The sequence below is a fragment of the Corapipo altera genome, unplaced genomic scaffold (genome assembly GCF_003945725.1).
Source record: "Corapipo altera isolate COAL_440 unplaced genomic scaffold, ASM394572v1 169, whole genome shotgun sequence".
Classification (NCBI taxonomy): Eukaryota; Metazoa; Chordata; class Aves; order Passeriformes; family Pipridae; genus Corapipo; species Corapipo altera.
In genome coordinates, this window is record NW_020884946.1 from 2037405 (window position 1) to 2054019 (window position 16615).

General features: G+C 44.8%; 1 long non-coding RNA gene across 1 annotated transcript; it reads left to right on the plus strand.

Moving 5' to 3' along the window:
- The first annotated feature begins 6539 nt into the window (after window positions 1-6539).
- Window positions 6540-10893, plus strand: LOC113956265. Its single transcript, XR_003530789.1, has 3 exons — window positions 6540-6949; window positions 7031-7200; window positions 10475-10893. It is a non-coding gene; the product is annotated as an uncharacterized LOC113956265 (long non-coding RNA).
- Window positions 10894-16615: the final 5722 nt, after the last annotated feature.

A 16615-nucleotide genomic window follows, 5' to 3' on the forward strand; every position in this document is an offset into this window, starting at 1 on the left:
TTTCTTCACTGTGTACAAGAGGTTTCAATGTGGCACTGGGAGTACCAGGGTCTTGGTCCATGCATATTTGCTGAACTTTTGGCCCCCACTGGCTAACAGCAGCCTGTGGGATATAAATTCCAGCAGCACTATCCCAAAAACCACACAAGCCTTTAGGATGAGAAACAAGATGTAGTGTTTTCTTCTCTGGGCAAGAGTTTTGGGAAGTTACAGCAAGGCACAGAAGACAGGCTGGATGTGCTGATGGAGGGAAAATCTGGCCTCTTGGAAGTGATAGAAAAATATGGGTCATGTGGGGACCCAGTTAATGGTGTGGGATTTGTGTGGGCTTCAAGGTCCAGGGTAAAGAGGTACAGGAGGGGTCTTGGGGCTTCTGTGGTGCAGCTTGAGGGTGTCCAGTAGGTGTTTTGCAGGCGGACAGGAGCACACCTCTGCCCATGGTTGATGCTTTTTGGCACTTCTTTTACTTTTGCTCTAAGTCATTAGCATTATTCTGGTTGTAAAGGGACTCCAAGGCTCTGTCAAAGCCCAAGGCCAGTTTGAAAACTCACAATGTGAAATGGCCTCTTGGTCACTTATCTCAGGGTGAAAATTATATAATATGATGGGGATACATTCTCTTCATTTTTAAGGAGGAAAAACTACGGCCTGTAGTTGTGGCTGGTTGGTCCTGTGTCCTGCTGAGGAGGGTCTTGGATTTGCCACATGTAGTAAGAACCCACTCATTAGTGGGTGACAAACTGCATATTTCCAGGGCAGGGCTGAGTGTCCCTGCACATCTCCAGCGGGGTACCTGCCATTACTCATCACTCCTGAAAACTGTCACCTTCACTTCGCAGAACATCATCCATCGTGTTTCCTGCACTCCTTGGAATGCACTAAGTAATCAAAAGGAGCAGCTGACAAAATAAATGAGGAAAGTGTGCTTTTTACAGGGACGTCGCCCAAAGGCCATGATGGGCCCTCTGGGATGTGCCACTTCTTCCCTTCAGGAGTGTTGATGTTCCCATTCATGGGGCAGCTGGCAGAAAGGGTCACTCCCATCCTTCGTGTACATGGACACGATCCCTCTGTCCTTGGCTTTGTTTGGTGTTATCTGTCTGCTTTCCTAATTAGCCATAGTCCTGCTACTTCTCCTACCAGACATGACGGCAAAATAAATGACCTAAGAATTCCCCCCAGAACATGGCTCATTAGTGATGGACCAAACATGAGGAAACCCAGGAGAATGGCTGGTCAGAGCAGATCATGAGGTGAGCTAAATGATCTACCAGCTCCTTTCCCTTCACAGGGTGCAGGGCTGTGATTTGGGTCACACACCAAAGGTTCCCTGGCTCATACCCTGCAGCCACACAGCTCCAAGTGTGGTCGGGCTCTCTCTCAGTCCACACACCCTTCCCAGTTATCCCACAATCCTCATGAACATATGGCTCTGTCAGTTGTCAAAAAACGCTGGACAGAGGCTTTGTGGTCAGCTTGATCTGTCCCATCTGGTCATCTGATCTCTTTGTTCTCTGGACTCCCATCCCTCCACTCGCTGTGGAGATAATTTGAGTAATGCTTCCCTTGTTCTTTTCGTTTTGCTGCGTCGTTATTTTCCCTGCTAGGAAGTGCAATCTTCTCCTTCTTCTTGGCTTCAGGGATAAAAATGGTATGGCTTGACCCTGACTGCCTGGAGAGATTTGTTTAGTCTTTCCTGTGTTGTAGAGCACACAGTGTGTGCAGTGCAGCAAACCTGTCCAAGTTCAGCGGGACGGTTTGCAATGGGGAAGAGATGAGAAATATCAGGATCCAATCTGAAGATTTCGATTTCCATCAAGGTGAGCTGTGGCAGGAGGTCTGTACCATGTTTTCTTCAGTCCACTCTGAGCTGTGGGTTTGTTGGAGTTTGTCTCTTCATTTCCAATCTTTCCAGTACCTTGCAGCGACTGGAGAAGGGATGAGGAGTCCCTGGGGCGTCACGCCCATCGCAATTCCTCTCTCCTTTTTATCAGACCTCTGTTCTTCCAGACCCAGCTTTGGCTGAACCCCAGTGAACTTCCCTTCCATCCCCGTGCTCTTCCTCCTTCCCCACCGGCGCGTTCGCAGCCGTGAACTTCCCATGCCTGACCCGAGAGTGTCTCCGAGAGGTGTGATCCAAGTCATGGCAGGAATGGCTGCAGCCGCAGGAAGGAGATCGCTGACCCACCCCTGGCTCCCACTCAACCTTCCTAATCAGGGCAGGAATGTCTGTGGCTGTGAGTGCCCCCGGCTAAAGGCGCTGTGGCCACTTGGCTCCCCTTGGCGAGCGCTTCCTCTGCGAGCCATCAGTGCGGGTCAGGCCAGGCAGAGCACGCCCTGTGCCCTGATGGGTCAGCATGTTTTGCTGCAGTGGCACCAACAGTGCAGGAGAGGGCTGAGAGGAAGAGCAGGATGACACACAGACTGAGGAAGGCCTGTGGGGTGAGTCAGTACCACTGCTGCTCCTACCTTTCTGCGTGGAGATGGGCTTCTTCTGGTAAAGGCAATTCCTCTGTCCACGTTGAAAGTGTTCTGGGATGGTCCATCGTGGTATCCAGTGCTGGTTTCTTGGTGTGAATTTGGAGGTTTTTGGTCAAATGGCAGCTACTTTCCACTGCTTGCTGTTGCGTGATTGATCAACGAGGAGGTAAGACCAGACCTTGCAAACAGGGGTGCCCTGTGTGCACATGAAGACACACAGGACGAGGGGGAATGGCTTTTTGGCTGAGAGGGTGGTGAGGCCCCAGCACAGGTTGCCCAGAGAAGCTGTGGCTGCCCCATCCCTGGAAGTGTTCTAGGCCAGGTTGGACAGGGCTTGGAGCAACCTGGTCTAGTGGAAGGTGTCCCTGCCCATGGCAAGGGGGTTGGGACGAGATGGTCTTTAAGGTCCACTCCAACCCAACCCATTCTGTGATTCTGTGATCACCTTTCTCACTGAGATCCCCACCATGGCCACAGCTGCTCCCAGCAAGCGAGATGCAGCCCCAGGGAAAAGGCTCAGGTGGATGTGCCCGAGTAGTGTGGCAGCAAATTCTGCCCTCGACGGCTACAAACCCTGGCTGGCCGGGGCTCAGCCCCTCCTTGTGGTGGGTCTTGCTGCTGTGCTTGGAGGCTCAGGGCTCAGGTCGCTCAGGGCTCTCTGCATCCTGCAAAACTGGGGGCAGGTCCCAGTGTCAAAGCCTGTCGCCCTCCCAAAGCCAGCGGTGGAGTCCGTGGGGCTCCACGCTGGAATAAGGCAAACAGGATTTAACCTTTGCTACGGCGTGTCCCAGCCAAGAGCTATTGTTAACAAACTTGGACCCTGTCCACTTGGCTGGGGTGGTTATAAGAGTGGAGAGTAAATAATCTGACATTAGAAATAAGTTAATATTTACAAACTCAGGGCCTGCTCCTGCTTCCATTGCCATTGAGGAAAAGGGTTTTGCCGTGGGCTTCGCCCTCGGAGGAGCAGTGCCCTGCAACTGAGTGGGTTGAAAAGTATAGCAGCGCAGCTAAAACCCCTGTAAGCAGATTTTACACCCTGCCCTGCAAATACAATGGCAGGTACTGTTAGAGCAGGGCCTGGAAAAAAAGCCTCCACTGAAAAGATCCCCTTTACACCTCCACGCAGGTCTGTGGAATGTGATTTCTTCATTTGCCTTAGCATTTTACCTAATAATTTAAGCTGACACCTCTGTGGTGGCATTTTTTTAACGTTAGAAAAGGTGGCATTTTTTAAATATTAGAAAAAAAAGTTTAAAAAAATGTCCCCCATATTTTTCCTCCACCTAAGAGGATTTTTACCCCTCCTTTTTTTATATCATCATCTTTCTGGTGCTTCCACTCCCACAAAGACAGGGGCACGTGCTTGACTGTAAGTATCCAGTAATCCTATTCACTCCATGGGTGTTTGAATGCTTCCAGTTCAATATGGATGTAGGTTTGCCAGCCCTGGGGCCTGGGCTCTCAATAACTAACTTCATTGATGGATCAAGCCAATGCCTAAGGATAACTCCAAGCAATCACGGAAGTCGGAGCTGGAAAAGGCCAGTAGGTTCCTCCAGCCTGTCTCATTGCCAGTGCAGTGCTCTCCATTATTTCTCATCAGAAAGGAGATCCAGCTCCCTGGATATTTGGTTTAGCTTGGACACATCTGCTAAGGTCTGCAGATTTCAGTCCAAAAAAAGGGTTATTTATTCAGTTATATTTTCAAGTATTTTCGGGAACTTTTTGCCAGAGTGTCCTTTATTTTTTTTTCCCTGTGCTTCCAAGATGCCTATTTAAGCAATTTTTCATGCACCTGTAATGTAGAGCCCTGCATATTTATTTTAGGGAAAAAGGTGCAGGGGATGAATGTCTCATTAGCACTGCTTTAATCACTTAATTTTAGAGGGAAGCTGCCAAACTCCGAGTTAGAGCATTGTGAGCAGAATTTTCAGGGGATTTTATTTCTCCTGGAGTTTTCTTGGCAGGGACAGGTTGCAAAGAATTGGTAGCTGAGCGGGTGGTGGAATTATAATCCAAAAATTGTCCACTGGAATTGCCAGGTAACCACATGCACAGATAGCAGAACTGTTTCCACATGCAGACACAGCAAATTTCAGCTCCTCCTGTGGGACCTGTTCCCTGCTCTGGTGGTTTATGTGTTGGGTGCAGGTGCTGGTTTCCTCTGTGCTGCTTCTTGTGGGGTCTGAGATCCCATAAATCGGTTGCAGAGGGAGGGAGAACAGCTCAGCACAGCACGGTGAATGAGCTGTGGGGCAGCAGAGCCTCTGCTAAAACCTGGGGGAATTTGGGAAAGAGCTGGGTGCTTCCTGTGCAAAGCTTTCTCCTCCTCCTCAAGAGCCTTGGAGGGGAAGTTTGGGGCAGAGCTTTCCCTCTGCAGTGGGGAGGGGTCTGTGCACCATGCAAGGGATGGAGAGCACAGAGCACAGGGCTGGTGTGGACAAGAGAGGGAAGAAACCCTAAAACACTCCCAGAGAACAGCAAATAGTTCGGGTGAATGAGGAAGACCAGGTGATGACTCCCGGGGTTCCTGGGAATGCCACACGAAAGGCACGCACTGCTGAATTGCAGGATGTTTTTTCACACATGGAGGAGGTTGGCTCAAGGGAAAGCCAGGACAGGAGTTTGTGGTGTCAAAATGGTGCTCCTAGGCTAAGATCTATAATATATAACTTTTAGTAGATAATAAAAAACCATAATAGATAACACATTATATATACAATTATGTATCTCTAACTATATATCTATATATAAAAGCATTGTTTAGAAACCTTTTTTTTTTATTATTTTTAATTGATGTTTGGAGCAGAGTTCCAGACAACACTAAATTAATATTGCTGCTTGGCCTCTTGGGTGGTGTTAGCAGGGTTAATGGATGAACTATAACCTTTAAATTAGGCACAGGTGCAAAAGCAGATTTGATAAACACCACCCAGGAGGCGGAAGGTAAAGGTGAAAAGCAAAAATACTAATGCCTTGAATATGTTGCTTTGCCTCTGTCCAAACAAGCAGGGCAGAAGGAGCAAAACACTCGAGTAGTTAAAAAGTTACAGATTAAAAAGTGAGATTTTGTATTGTTTTGATATTTGGTTGCCGTGACCAGAGAAGAATCGTCTGGCAGTTTTATGATGATAATTTGGTCTGGGTTAATATTTAGGTACTGGAAGAGGTTGCCCAGAGAAGCTATGGCTGCCCCATCCCTGGAAGTGTTCAAGGCCAGGTTGGATGGGGCTTGGAGCAACCTGGGATAGAAGAAGGTGTCCCAGCCCAAGGCAGGGGGTTGGAATGAGATGGTTTTTAAGGTCTCTTCCAACTCAAACCATCCTGGGACTCTGATTTTTCCAGCCTCAGATAAATTGGAGGTTAATTTCAGGGCCTGATATTTCAACATGGATAAACTGAAAATTTTCCATGTTTTTAACAAAGATAAGTATAACCTGAGCTGACCACCAAGCCAGTTATATCCCAAAGTTGCTCCAAAAAATATGAAGCCTGAGCAAGGAACTAGTACTTTGAGACATCCAAGCAGTGCATGCAGTTTCTGACCAGTATCCTGATTCACCAAGTGATAAGGGAGCCTCACAGATGTGGGAACTATTTAGGACAAGGTGTTGTTTCCAAAAGTTTCAAAGTCACTCAGCTGCCTGCAATCAAGTCACTGGTTAGTTTTTGGGAGAATATAGCTGGTATTTTAGGTAGGAACAAAATGAAGTGGAGAATTCATAGGTATCTCTGGGAAGAGTAAACACTAAGCTTATTTTGTTGTGCTGAAAAGTCTCATGCACTAACTGTTGATTATTCTGTGAGTGAGCTGACAAACACAATGTTATTTATGGGACATGAAATTTGTATTTATTAAAAAAAGAGAAAGGAACAACAGTACACAAGTCGTAACTAAAGGAGTTAGCCGATGGAATCAGCTTTATTCTTTCCTTTTTGGCCCATCCTCCCTGGTCTTTGACATGTCATTAGTCCACACTGGGAGGGAGAAAGTGGAGCTGCACACACACACGACCAGAAGACATGATGTTGCAGTCCATGAGAAAAGAAACAGCCAGAAGAAATGCAGGAAAGCACTCACTCAAGGAGCCTGTGCTACATCCAAGTTATGTAATGGGTGTCTCCTAAAATTAAAAATAGTGGTTGACCCGAGAGCCAGGAAATGGTTTTCCAAGTTTCGGTCATTTTCCCGTACACGCGGTTTTGTGAGACCATTTCAGAGTGTGGTGTTTGAGCTCTTCTGGATGCTTTATCACAGTCCCTTCTCTTTTCTGCTGGACTCAAGTCACAAGTCCTCCTGCCTTTGCAGAGCATATATTCCCCAAAAATGCCATGTGGAAGGGTGTGATGACGGTAGAAGGTTCTCATTCTCCCCCTTGGCCAGGATTTGTAAGAAATTACGCCTGGACTTGGAGACCCATTGATCATCAGCACCTTCCTGTGGTGTTTTTACAGTAATCTTCTGGTAAGGTCAATGCTCCTTTTGCTGTGGCATTGCTCCTATGGCCAGGGAAAAGCACTAATTAGTTTTTTTTCTTTCCTCAAGAGAGGAAAACAGAGGGGACAGAAAGATCCACTCATGCCACATAACTTCCCTGCCTGCTGCCAACTTCCTTGTCATGGATGTGAAAAGGCCATCACTGGAAGATAGTTGAGATGTTCATTCCAAGAATTGATATCTCCCCTTGCCAGATCCCTTCTGAAAACCCCTCCAAGGTAATTTTTTAAAAATTTTTTAATTTTTTTTTTTTTTAAATTATTATAGCTGCAGAGACAAAGAGTGAGGAAGCAGCACCAAGAGAATTAGCATCTCTGTCTGCCCTAGGAATGGGACTGCAGCTCTGATGATCTGCAGATTGAAAAGAAGTAAAACTGGAGGAAGAGGTGCTACATAAAAAAATTCATGTATCTTTTTAAATAGTTGTAAAAAACCAGCTGAGCCTTGAGAAGACAAACCTTTCCTTGTAATCTCTTAAGTGTGATTATGTGCTTTGTCGCCTAAATGTGCAAACACCATAACGCTTTCAAATTTAACCAAAATAATTCTAAGCCTTATCTGAGATGACTGCATTCGAAAGCAGTGAAAATGTTAATGCTAACAACGGGGGTTTTTTTGTTCTCTAAATTCCTATCTTTAATTTAATATAACACACTGCTGTTTTAAAGGGATATTAATATTCTTTTCAAAGTGTTTGGGACTTTTACATAATTTAAAAAATATTTGCAGCTGTTTTGAATGTATCTGCAAGTACTGATAGACAAAAGGCATGGATATCCATAAGAACGTTGTCATAATACATTCCATATTAACGTAAGCAAAAAAGAATGCTTGCTCAGGAATACCAAAAAAGGTGATTGGAAGACCCACTTCTGTGGCCTTAACATCTTCCTGCTAAGCAAGTTGCACTCCTTAATTTTTTTTATTTTTTTTTCCTACTGCATTCTTAATTGGTTACTTGCATCTGCCTTTTAGAATTAGCAGCTTTTTTGCATTTGGATCATCCATAGAGCTGAACTTGGGCCATTTGTTTTAGATTTCCAGGAATGATTTATTTGTACTGTAATGGGATGGAATCATACAGTGTTTCCCCATTTGTTTTCAGACTTAGTTCAGGGTATGGTTTAAGCTCTCACAGTATATCTGGGAGTGCCGATTCCACTCTCATGTCCAAGGCCCACAAATCTTTTCTTCCCCACTGTTTGCACCTTTCTCTCACTGCATAAAACTTGGGGTCCCAAAGCCAATAGTACATTAGGGGGAGAAAGGGAGAGATTATCACAGAGGCTGAAGAATTTACTCCTGGTTTAATCACTGAAGGATGGAGTGTGTGTGTGTCTAAATAACACGGTAATGAGCAGGGTAAAACCCTTCTCAAATAAATTTGTTTTCCCCTCCATGCTCTGCATTATATTAGAAGTCCTGACAGAGGGTGGGATCTTATTTAGTCTTTGTGCTGGACATAGGCATAGCAGGAGAACCTCTTTGGGAGGGGATATCCACTAAAGTTACTTTATTTTACTTCCTTTCCAGTCACTGGGATGCTGTATGGATTTAGAAGATAGCAGTCTTTTCCTATAACAACTGACAACTGTGGAAACCTAGAAAAATATGGTGTATGGGATCTCATGGAGCTGCCTTGTCAACTCCTCTTTCCACAGTAGGACTGACTATAAAAAAAAGACTTCTGTTCCTTTTCATCTTCTGTTCTTCCAGCCTTTACGTTAAAAAAAACCCCAAAAACGCAACAAACCCAGAGCAGCAAACCAACAACAAATAATATTGGGGAAAAAAAGAAGGAAGCAACAATTTTTATAGCATACTCAAAGCTTCTTATGGCTGTGTTTGAGGGCAATTCTGTGTCCACGGTGCTTTATGGCAATTTTGTTGAGCACAGATCTGGGCTTATAATGAATGAACTGTCCCTCTTGCCGTGATAATAGAACATGAGAGTATAAAAACTTTGAAGTGCAGGAGGCAGCTGAAAAGAAAACAATAAACTATGTATATGAGACTAGCTTGTTGCCTGGTGATTAAGAGATGAGGACCCCGTAGGTCAGCTCCCTATAGGTACAAACAGATGTTTGCACTGTTTCACAGCTGCTAAATATGATATAAATCCAAAGAATTTCTCATGTTTTTATAAAGTTTAAAAAAAAAATACCCAGACAGCAAATTTTTGGTCATTCAGATACTCTTACCAAATGACATCTGGTTTCTGTACTGCTTATTTAAGCAATCCTTAAAAAAATGTTTGCCAAGGGGAATAACTCAAACCTTTTAGTTCTTCACCATATATAACTGTACAGTTTAGATTACAATGTAGCATGCAGAGTTTATTATAAGCAATGCAGTTCTTCATTTCTTAGCTAGCAAGTATTACTTTAAAGAAAATAGGATAAATATTATGTAATTAGTTCAGGGAAATTCATGTATAGTTACATTTCAGAGTACCCGAGTTTCAGATCCAAACGATGACAAAGAAAATGAATTGTTTCCATATGTTAGGAGATAGCCCGACAGTTATGAGTTAAGGCACAAAAATGCAATGGGGGCTCCCATTAAATGGGAATAAATGACTGCAGTAAGTGGAGGATTGGGATGGGAAGGTGCTCTGGAGGCACCACCACGGCCGTTGGGACCAAAGGAGAAGGAGAAATGGGGTGGATTCACCAGCAGGAGATCAACAAGTCTTGTGTTTTGGTGTGGGTTTCGACTCAAGCTGTTAGTTCATACGCCCCTATTTGAGCATTCGTGAGGTCTTTCTGGGCTCTCTGTGGTCTGAGAAAGGGTTGTGTCTACACTGGTGACATTCCTTCAAGGCATGTGCTAATGAGTCTGCCACTCCTACCTGGCCACCTACTATCACGGAGCATATGGGAACTTAATACCCTCAAACCCTTTATCCCTGTGCCAAAATTGGTTGATATTGGCTAATGGGCTCAAAAGTTATTTTCTTTGGGACTGAGAGGGGACAGACGGACTCGATCTTAGGGAACATAATTGCCTGCACCTCATGTCTGTTGGAAGCCAAGCTAAAAATCTCGGTATTAAGCTTATCATATAAATTATATATGCATGTATTTTACAGAGGAAGATTTATTGCCTTCAATATCTAGGCATTTCATGCTTTTGAAGTAATGCATATTTTGATCCAACAAATACTTACACTTTCAAGTCTCCCAGTGTACTGAGGGTCCAATAAGGCCGGGTTTTTTTTGAGGAAGATAAATCCCAAAGAGCTGAAGAACCAAAACTAGCCTATGATCTATGTGTTTTCTTTATGGCCTCTGCTGCCATTACTATTTCAAAGGATTAAGGCTAGAAAGGGTGCACTGCCCATTAGAACCTTTGAGTGCTGGTTATTGACCTATTCAACGGTCTCAGCTGCTGTGACTCAGTGACTTCCACCCTTTTTGAATTGGTGGATGCGCAACTTTTTCCAGTTGTTTTGGATCTAATGAGCATGCTTTTCTTCATTTCTTTTCACAGGCCTGTCTGTTAGTCTGCAGACAGGAATTTGCACGTCCACAGTGACCATAACATTAAATTTATCTGTATCTGCGGTCTTTCTCGAGGTGCCTGGTAATCAACAGCTTTCTTCTCTCTCTTTGTCAAGCAATTCCAGTGCAACAATTATCATGAATCATCCATTTTGTATATATCTCAATGACTGGTTGGGCTTATTTTCACATGAATACACACATCCCATAGCACTGCTTGGTAGCTTGAAGCAAAATGTGGTCATACGTTGTCCAGTAATGACATGATTGCATTTTTGTCTGTACTTTTTTGCTCTTCTTGATTTGGTCTGCTGCCACCATTGTGAGATGCACTGGACTAATTGCCCATCAGATGACAGGAGAACGTGCAAGTCCTTGAAAGTGGAAGCTTGGTTTATATGGATGAGAATGGAAAAAGCAGTGAGTTTATTCTCCTTTGTAAGCTACATTTTAAACCATCTTTTGGGGTTGGGGCTGTTAATTTTGTTCCATGTTTGAGCAACACACTGGGATCCTCCCCCAGGGCAGAAGAGTCAAACCCTGCTGCAGTGCAAGTATTGCTGCAGTTGTAATTAGTGGTAATAACAACTGTTGTGGTAGCAATCTTAAGAAATATTAATAGTAGGACTGGTTTAATTACAATGGTCCTCATGCCTGTGGTGGCTTTACCCTTCCTCTTTCTGAAGCTCCTGCAGCTTGCTTTCATTTTATTGCCAGTCTTATCTTTGGGATATTTCCCAAAGTGGTACATTTGAAGGGTATTTTCCTGACAAATAAACAAACCCCCCCAGTGGTTAATTTGTATTATTCCTCTCCGCTCTCTCTCTAGCCAAAACACAGATTTACTCCTCCTGCCACAGTCCCACAACTTCCTGTTTAGTAGGAAACTTGATTAACTTGTTGGCTCCGTCAGTCTCGAAGGTCTTGCTTTTATTAGGGAGAAAATTGTTTGTTCTGCTTCCACAAGATTTCACTGGGAAGAATTGTTCACAGTCAGGTGTTTCAGGCACAGCTTTTAACTCGAGTTAAATAAGAGCAAACTACCACAGGGGCAATTTTTGGAAAAGACACAGTGCTTCAACATTGCCTTAGGTGTTACCAAGCTGAGATAAACTCAGTCTGCAACTAGATGTGGTCACCTGGGAGGCACCAGGCTTGCTCTTGTTTTTAAAAAGGTATGAGCACGTTTCAATACATGAACATTGTGTTTTGGTGTTTTGGGGTTTTTTGGCTGATTTAAATAAACAGACTAATTCTTGCAGGTGGAGAGAAATTAATCTTCTAGTTGTGTCTTGGCCTCTGCTGACCCCGTGAAACTCCAGCCAAGGACCCAGAGGGATTGACCAGTTTTGTTTTCACTCCTGCTTTTCTTTCCTGCCTGGTGTGCAGCGACGTGCTCTGGCAAGGGGCAGGGGGTACTGACAGTGTTTGGCACAGAGGAGGAAATCAAGAGCTTCACACCTTCTGAGAGCAAGTCTGGTTCCCCAGGCTTCAAACCAAAGACCTGCATTTGATGGAGGAATTATTTCTAAGTTTTGTAGGTCTTGGGAACATTTTATCCTAAAGTCACAGTGCCATCATATAAGAAAATATTGGTTTTTATATAATTCCTACGAGGTTCTGTTCAAGTTTTTTTTTTACTCTTTTGATGTTGGGGTAAGCTTGGCTTCTGCTACAGGAAAACACAAAAGTGGGAAAGAGGACTTTTGAGGTGAGGATTATGTCCATATATAATAGCAGACCCAGTAAGAACTTCATAAATCCTTAAAATATTATTCTTCCTGTCAGAAATGCAGTGTATTTGTGATGGTGCAGCATGCTACCATGCATTCAGCTGCGTGGTCTTTGTAACTGCTGGACATCCATAGGTAAGTACAATTTCTGGGTACATTACAGGATGGCCTAAAGCTTTTTAAACAAAATCAGACAGAGGTATTATTTTAGCAGAAAGCTTTTACATTGATTTAATGATGTTTGCAAATATTTCTGCAAGGATAAACATCTCTGAAGAAGTCAGTTCTAAATAAAAAAATGCTGCAGCAAACGAGGAATACCCTGACTGGGTGTACTCCAGCTGTTGGGGTTCACTGGATGAAAACCAAGTGATGATAGGCATTAAGTAGAAACTATCTTTTCTTAGTCATCATCACAGTAATCTGAAAAGGTGGAGAGGGGAACATCACAGGCTCTTCTGGGTCTAAACCCAAATTAGCATGAACACCATCAACGCTTCTCGAGAAGCACGCGCTCACCAACGCTCCACAGCCAGGCTACCGTGTCGTGTAAACATGTAATGTGATGCAATTTGTCTGCTGGTTGCAGTCTGAGTTTGACATTTTTGCTTAATTCACCATAGCCATGTGAGGGGAGTGCACGCTTCACACAAATTCCACTCTTGTTACTGCTCTGCACTGTTGCAGAAGGCAACACTTCTAATTAGAGACTATCTCCACATTTGGCTTGGCAGCCAAAATAAACTTCTAGGAGTTGCATGCTGCATGGCTTTTATCTCCACTCTGGTGGTGGGCTCTTTCCAGCAGTACAATTGCAAACACATATGGAGATCAGGGACATAAACATTTTGGGTGGGGTGGTGTTCAGTTACCGTCTCTCAGCATTGCTTTGGAAAGCCCCATCCAGCAAGGTTTCTCTTACACATGACTCTCCAGTAACATTGAGAGGGAAAAGGTTTCAGCTTGAGGAAAGATTGGGAGCTAGGATGTGTAAGAGCATGAGGAAAAGGAGCATATTGGTGAGAAGCTGTGGAGGAGTGACATAGGGAGGGTCTCATGTATTGATCTTGGGGGTCTGTGTACCAAGGCAAAAGACCAGCTTGTTTCAGGACATCTCACCTCACCTTGACCAAAATGACACCCAACAGAGGTAGGGAGGATGCCCACATTTTTGGTCACTTCACATGCCACCCATCTGCAGCCAAAGGTGGTTTCTGTACTGTGACTTGCAGGGGCCAGCTGCATTTGGGATGGGTTTTCAGGAACTTTAAATGTGGCACTGAAATTAAGTACCAGAGTTCATTCTCTACACCTGCCTTTCTGTCAGTAACCCATTGAGTTAGACATCAAGGGAAACACAAGTTTTCTCCAGGTGGAAAAACACTGAGTGGTAACAGAGGAAAACATAGCTCTGGATGATAAAACCCAAGACCAACGTGGTTCCCGGGCCTCCTGACTCCCTTTTGGAAGAAGCAAAATCCCGGAGCAGCCCAGCATAGACAGAAATGTGCTCCTCGTGCTGTTTTATGCAGGGCTTCGTTATTTCTCTGCCACCAGAACCGATTGCAGTGACACCTCTGGAGCTGGGCAGACCTCACCCCGTGCCGAATTCCTTTCCGCTGAGGCGTGCCAGCAGCCCACCCCGCGCTCCAGATGTTGCTGCTCTCTGAGAAACAAGAGCTTAAAAAACCAGGCTCACCCTTCCTCCTGGGGTGAACCCAAAGACAGTCGGAGATGGAAAATTGCTGCTCAGTACCATGAACAATGCACTTGGTCAAAGAGCGGTGCCAGCACTTTGTCTTAATAGAAGGGAAAGCCGAGACGCGCAGCACAAAAATCCGAACTGGCAGTAGCCAGAGACTTTAACATACATTGAAAACTATCCATGAAGAGCACACTTAAACCAAGAGAAAAAGCCTGGAGGTCTATTTAGACAAACTGGAAAAGAGCAAGGGTTGGGGAAAAAAAAAAAAGATTGTGTGGCTTTAATAGGTTACATTTTTCCCAGTCTGTATTTTGCTTGTGTTTCTTTTATTGGCTTATCATGAGCACACGCACCACAAAAACACACACGTGTGCAGGACTGTAAAAAAAAAAAATCTTATAATTTGCACACACAGGACCCACTTTTGCAATTGCCCAGAGGTGTTGGAGCTCTGATCCTATAGAATTTTGGTCATCATTGAAGGTTTGTGCAGAGGTGGATGTTGGACAGACCCTGGATATTTATGTGTTCAACGCTGTGCGCTCACAACATCACTGCTTTTGCAGAGTTAAGTGGCTATACCACTGGCTTGTTGTCTTGTTCCCTGCTTTGTTTTCCTGCCTCCTCCTCCCACACTTCACAAATTAAGAGACTTTCTTCCTTGCTAGAGCCTGAAACACAACAGTCAGGAGTCAGGAAACACAACATCCTCCTTTTGCTGGGGCAAGGTGACTCAGGACTGACGTAGTAACTTACCAAAAACCATACTGGGAAAGTTTCTAGGCCAAGATGTGCACCTGGGGTCTCACGTCCTGCTCTTGCACAATCATCCTCCCAACATTCTGAGCCCTCTCCCCACTGGGCTCCACTCTGATCGGTCCCACTTCAGGTCTCAGCAGAGCTCAAGGCACTAAAACGCTGCTCCTGGCCAGGCTGGCAAGTGCTGTTGGAACACTTTGTCGTAGGGAAGTGGTCTGACAGTGAAATAAATGGGCTCCTCATTGCTGGGATGGTGACCAAGACCGGAAGGGAGTGCAGGGGACATCGGTCCAGATCCAGGCATTGTGTCCTTGGGTGCAACACCCCGCAGACACGGAGTGACAACATTTCTCCACGAAGAGTCTCATTAGCTACCAGGCCTCAATTTTCGGTGAGCTGTTGCTTGGTGGAAGGCGCTGGAATCTGGCCCGGAATAACCTTCCTCCAATTCCTTCCTCCCTGAAGCTGCAGGAGCCTTTCTGCACCCCCATTCTGCATGGCCAAGCCCTGGCCCCAGGAGACCAGTCCTGTGCACATCCCGAGCTCAGCACCAGCCCATAAATCTTGCTGCTGGATGCAGGCAGTGAAATATGAACAAAGGAAGCCACCATGCAGGGGGGGGGTGGGTAGGGTGGGGAATCGCTCTGGCACCCTCCTTGCTCGGAAAGAAGTGAGAAAACATGGCTTTGTGTTGCTGTTGTTGTAGTTGTCGTTTTATGGTTTCTACAGATGCTTCCAATAAAAGAATTGTGAAACTATTCCCATTGGTGGCCTGTCCTCTACCCGCAGTAGTGACGGAGGAGACTGTTGGATTTCCGTCAGCAGAACAATCTGAGTGTGGACTCCACTGCTACAAACATGAGAGAGATCTCCATTTGCTGCCTGCCAAAGAAACAGGTGATTTTTTTATTTATTATTTTTGGATACTGGCAAGTGATGATGATAATCAACTGCAACTCAAACACGTGTGCCTTAATACTTCTGTTAACATGACTTTCCTTCCTGGTCTACGGTCTGCTGATGATGTTTAATAATCGGTGTTAATAATTAGTGTTCTGGGGCTTAAACCATGATCTCTGCCTGCACCAATATTTGTAGCTTCCTGGTGTGCTCCAGGGAAACACATGAGACCACTGCAGACCAGTCAGTGGGAAAGGTGTTGAGCACGAATGTTGAGGTGCTGCACTGTTGACCAACCCTTTCTTTGGAATGAAGAAACAGTGCTGCGGTTTAAAGACAGATGTTCATCCAGAGTGAAGAGACTACATTTTATTCAAGAAGCAACTTCTTAAATGAAGTGGATATGCAGTTAGCAAATGCTGGATGATACATTTAATCCATAAAATGCCATTCCTGGAGAGGGTTCTTAGGAAACCAGTCCTGAATTTGCTGTTTTGAAATGGAGTTTGGGCTTGTAAAACCAACTTTTGGGCATGCAATAGCTTTTCTGAGAAACATGACATTTTTTTCCCAGTAATTTCTGTTGCAATTTTCTGTTTCAGTCTTTTATAAGTGAAATAATATTTTCTTCCTCTGTTCCCCCTGCCCAAGCTTGAGTCTGAGGCTCCCAGCCCTCAATTAGACCTGTGAAAGGCTTCTTTAACAAGGTTGCAGAGATGTTGCCTGTATGGCAATGGCTCGGGTGGTGTGGAGCTCTCAAGAGCTTGAGCAGCAAGAGCTGTGTCTGCAGAGGAGGGAAAACATCCTGGAAACATCTCAGCTCTGGCTCTGGGGCCGGACTGCTGCACGCAGAGCCAGAAATGAGACCTGATCTCTGCTCGTTGGGATGGAAGGAAACATATGGTGCTTTGGGTTTGTCCTTCCCAATGAGAACGCGTGTGGTCTCTTGCTCTGGCTCAGCAGACACGTGGCATCTGCTCAGCTGTTTGAGAGTCGGAGTCCTAAAATATTAGAAGAGGAGATAAATAATGAA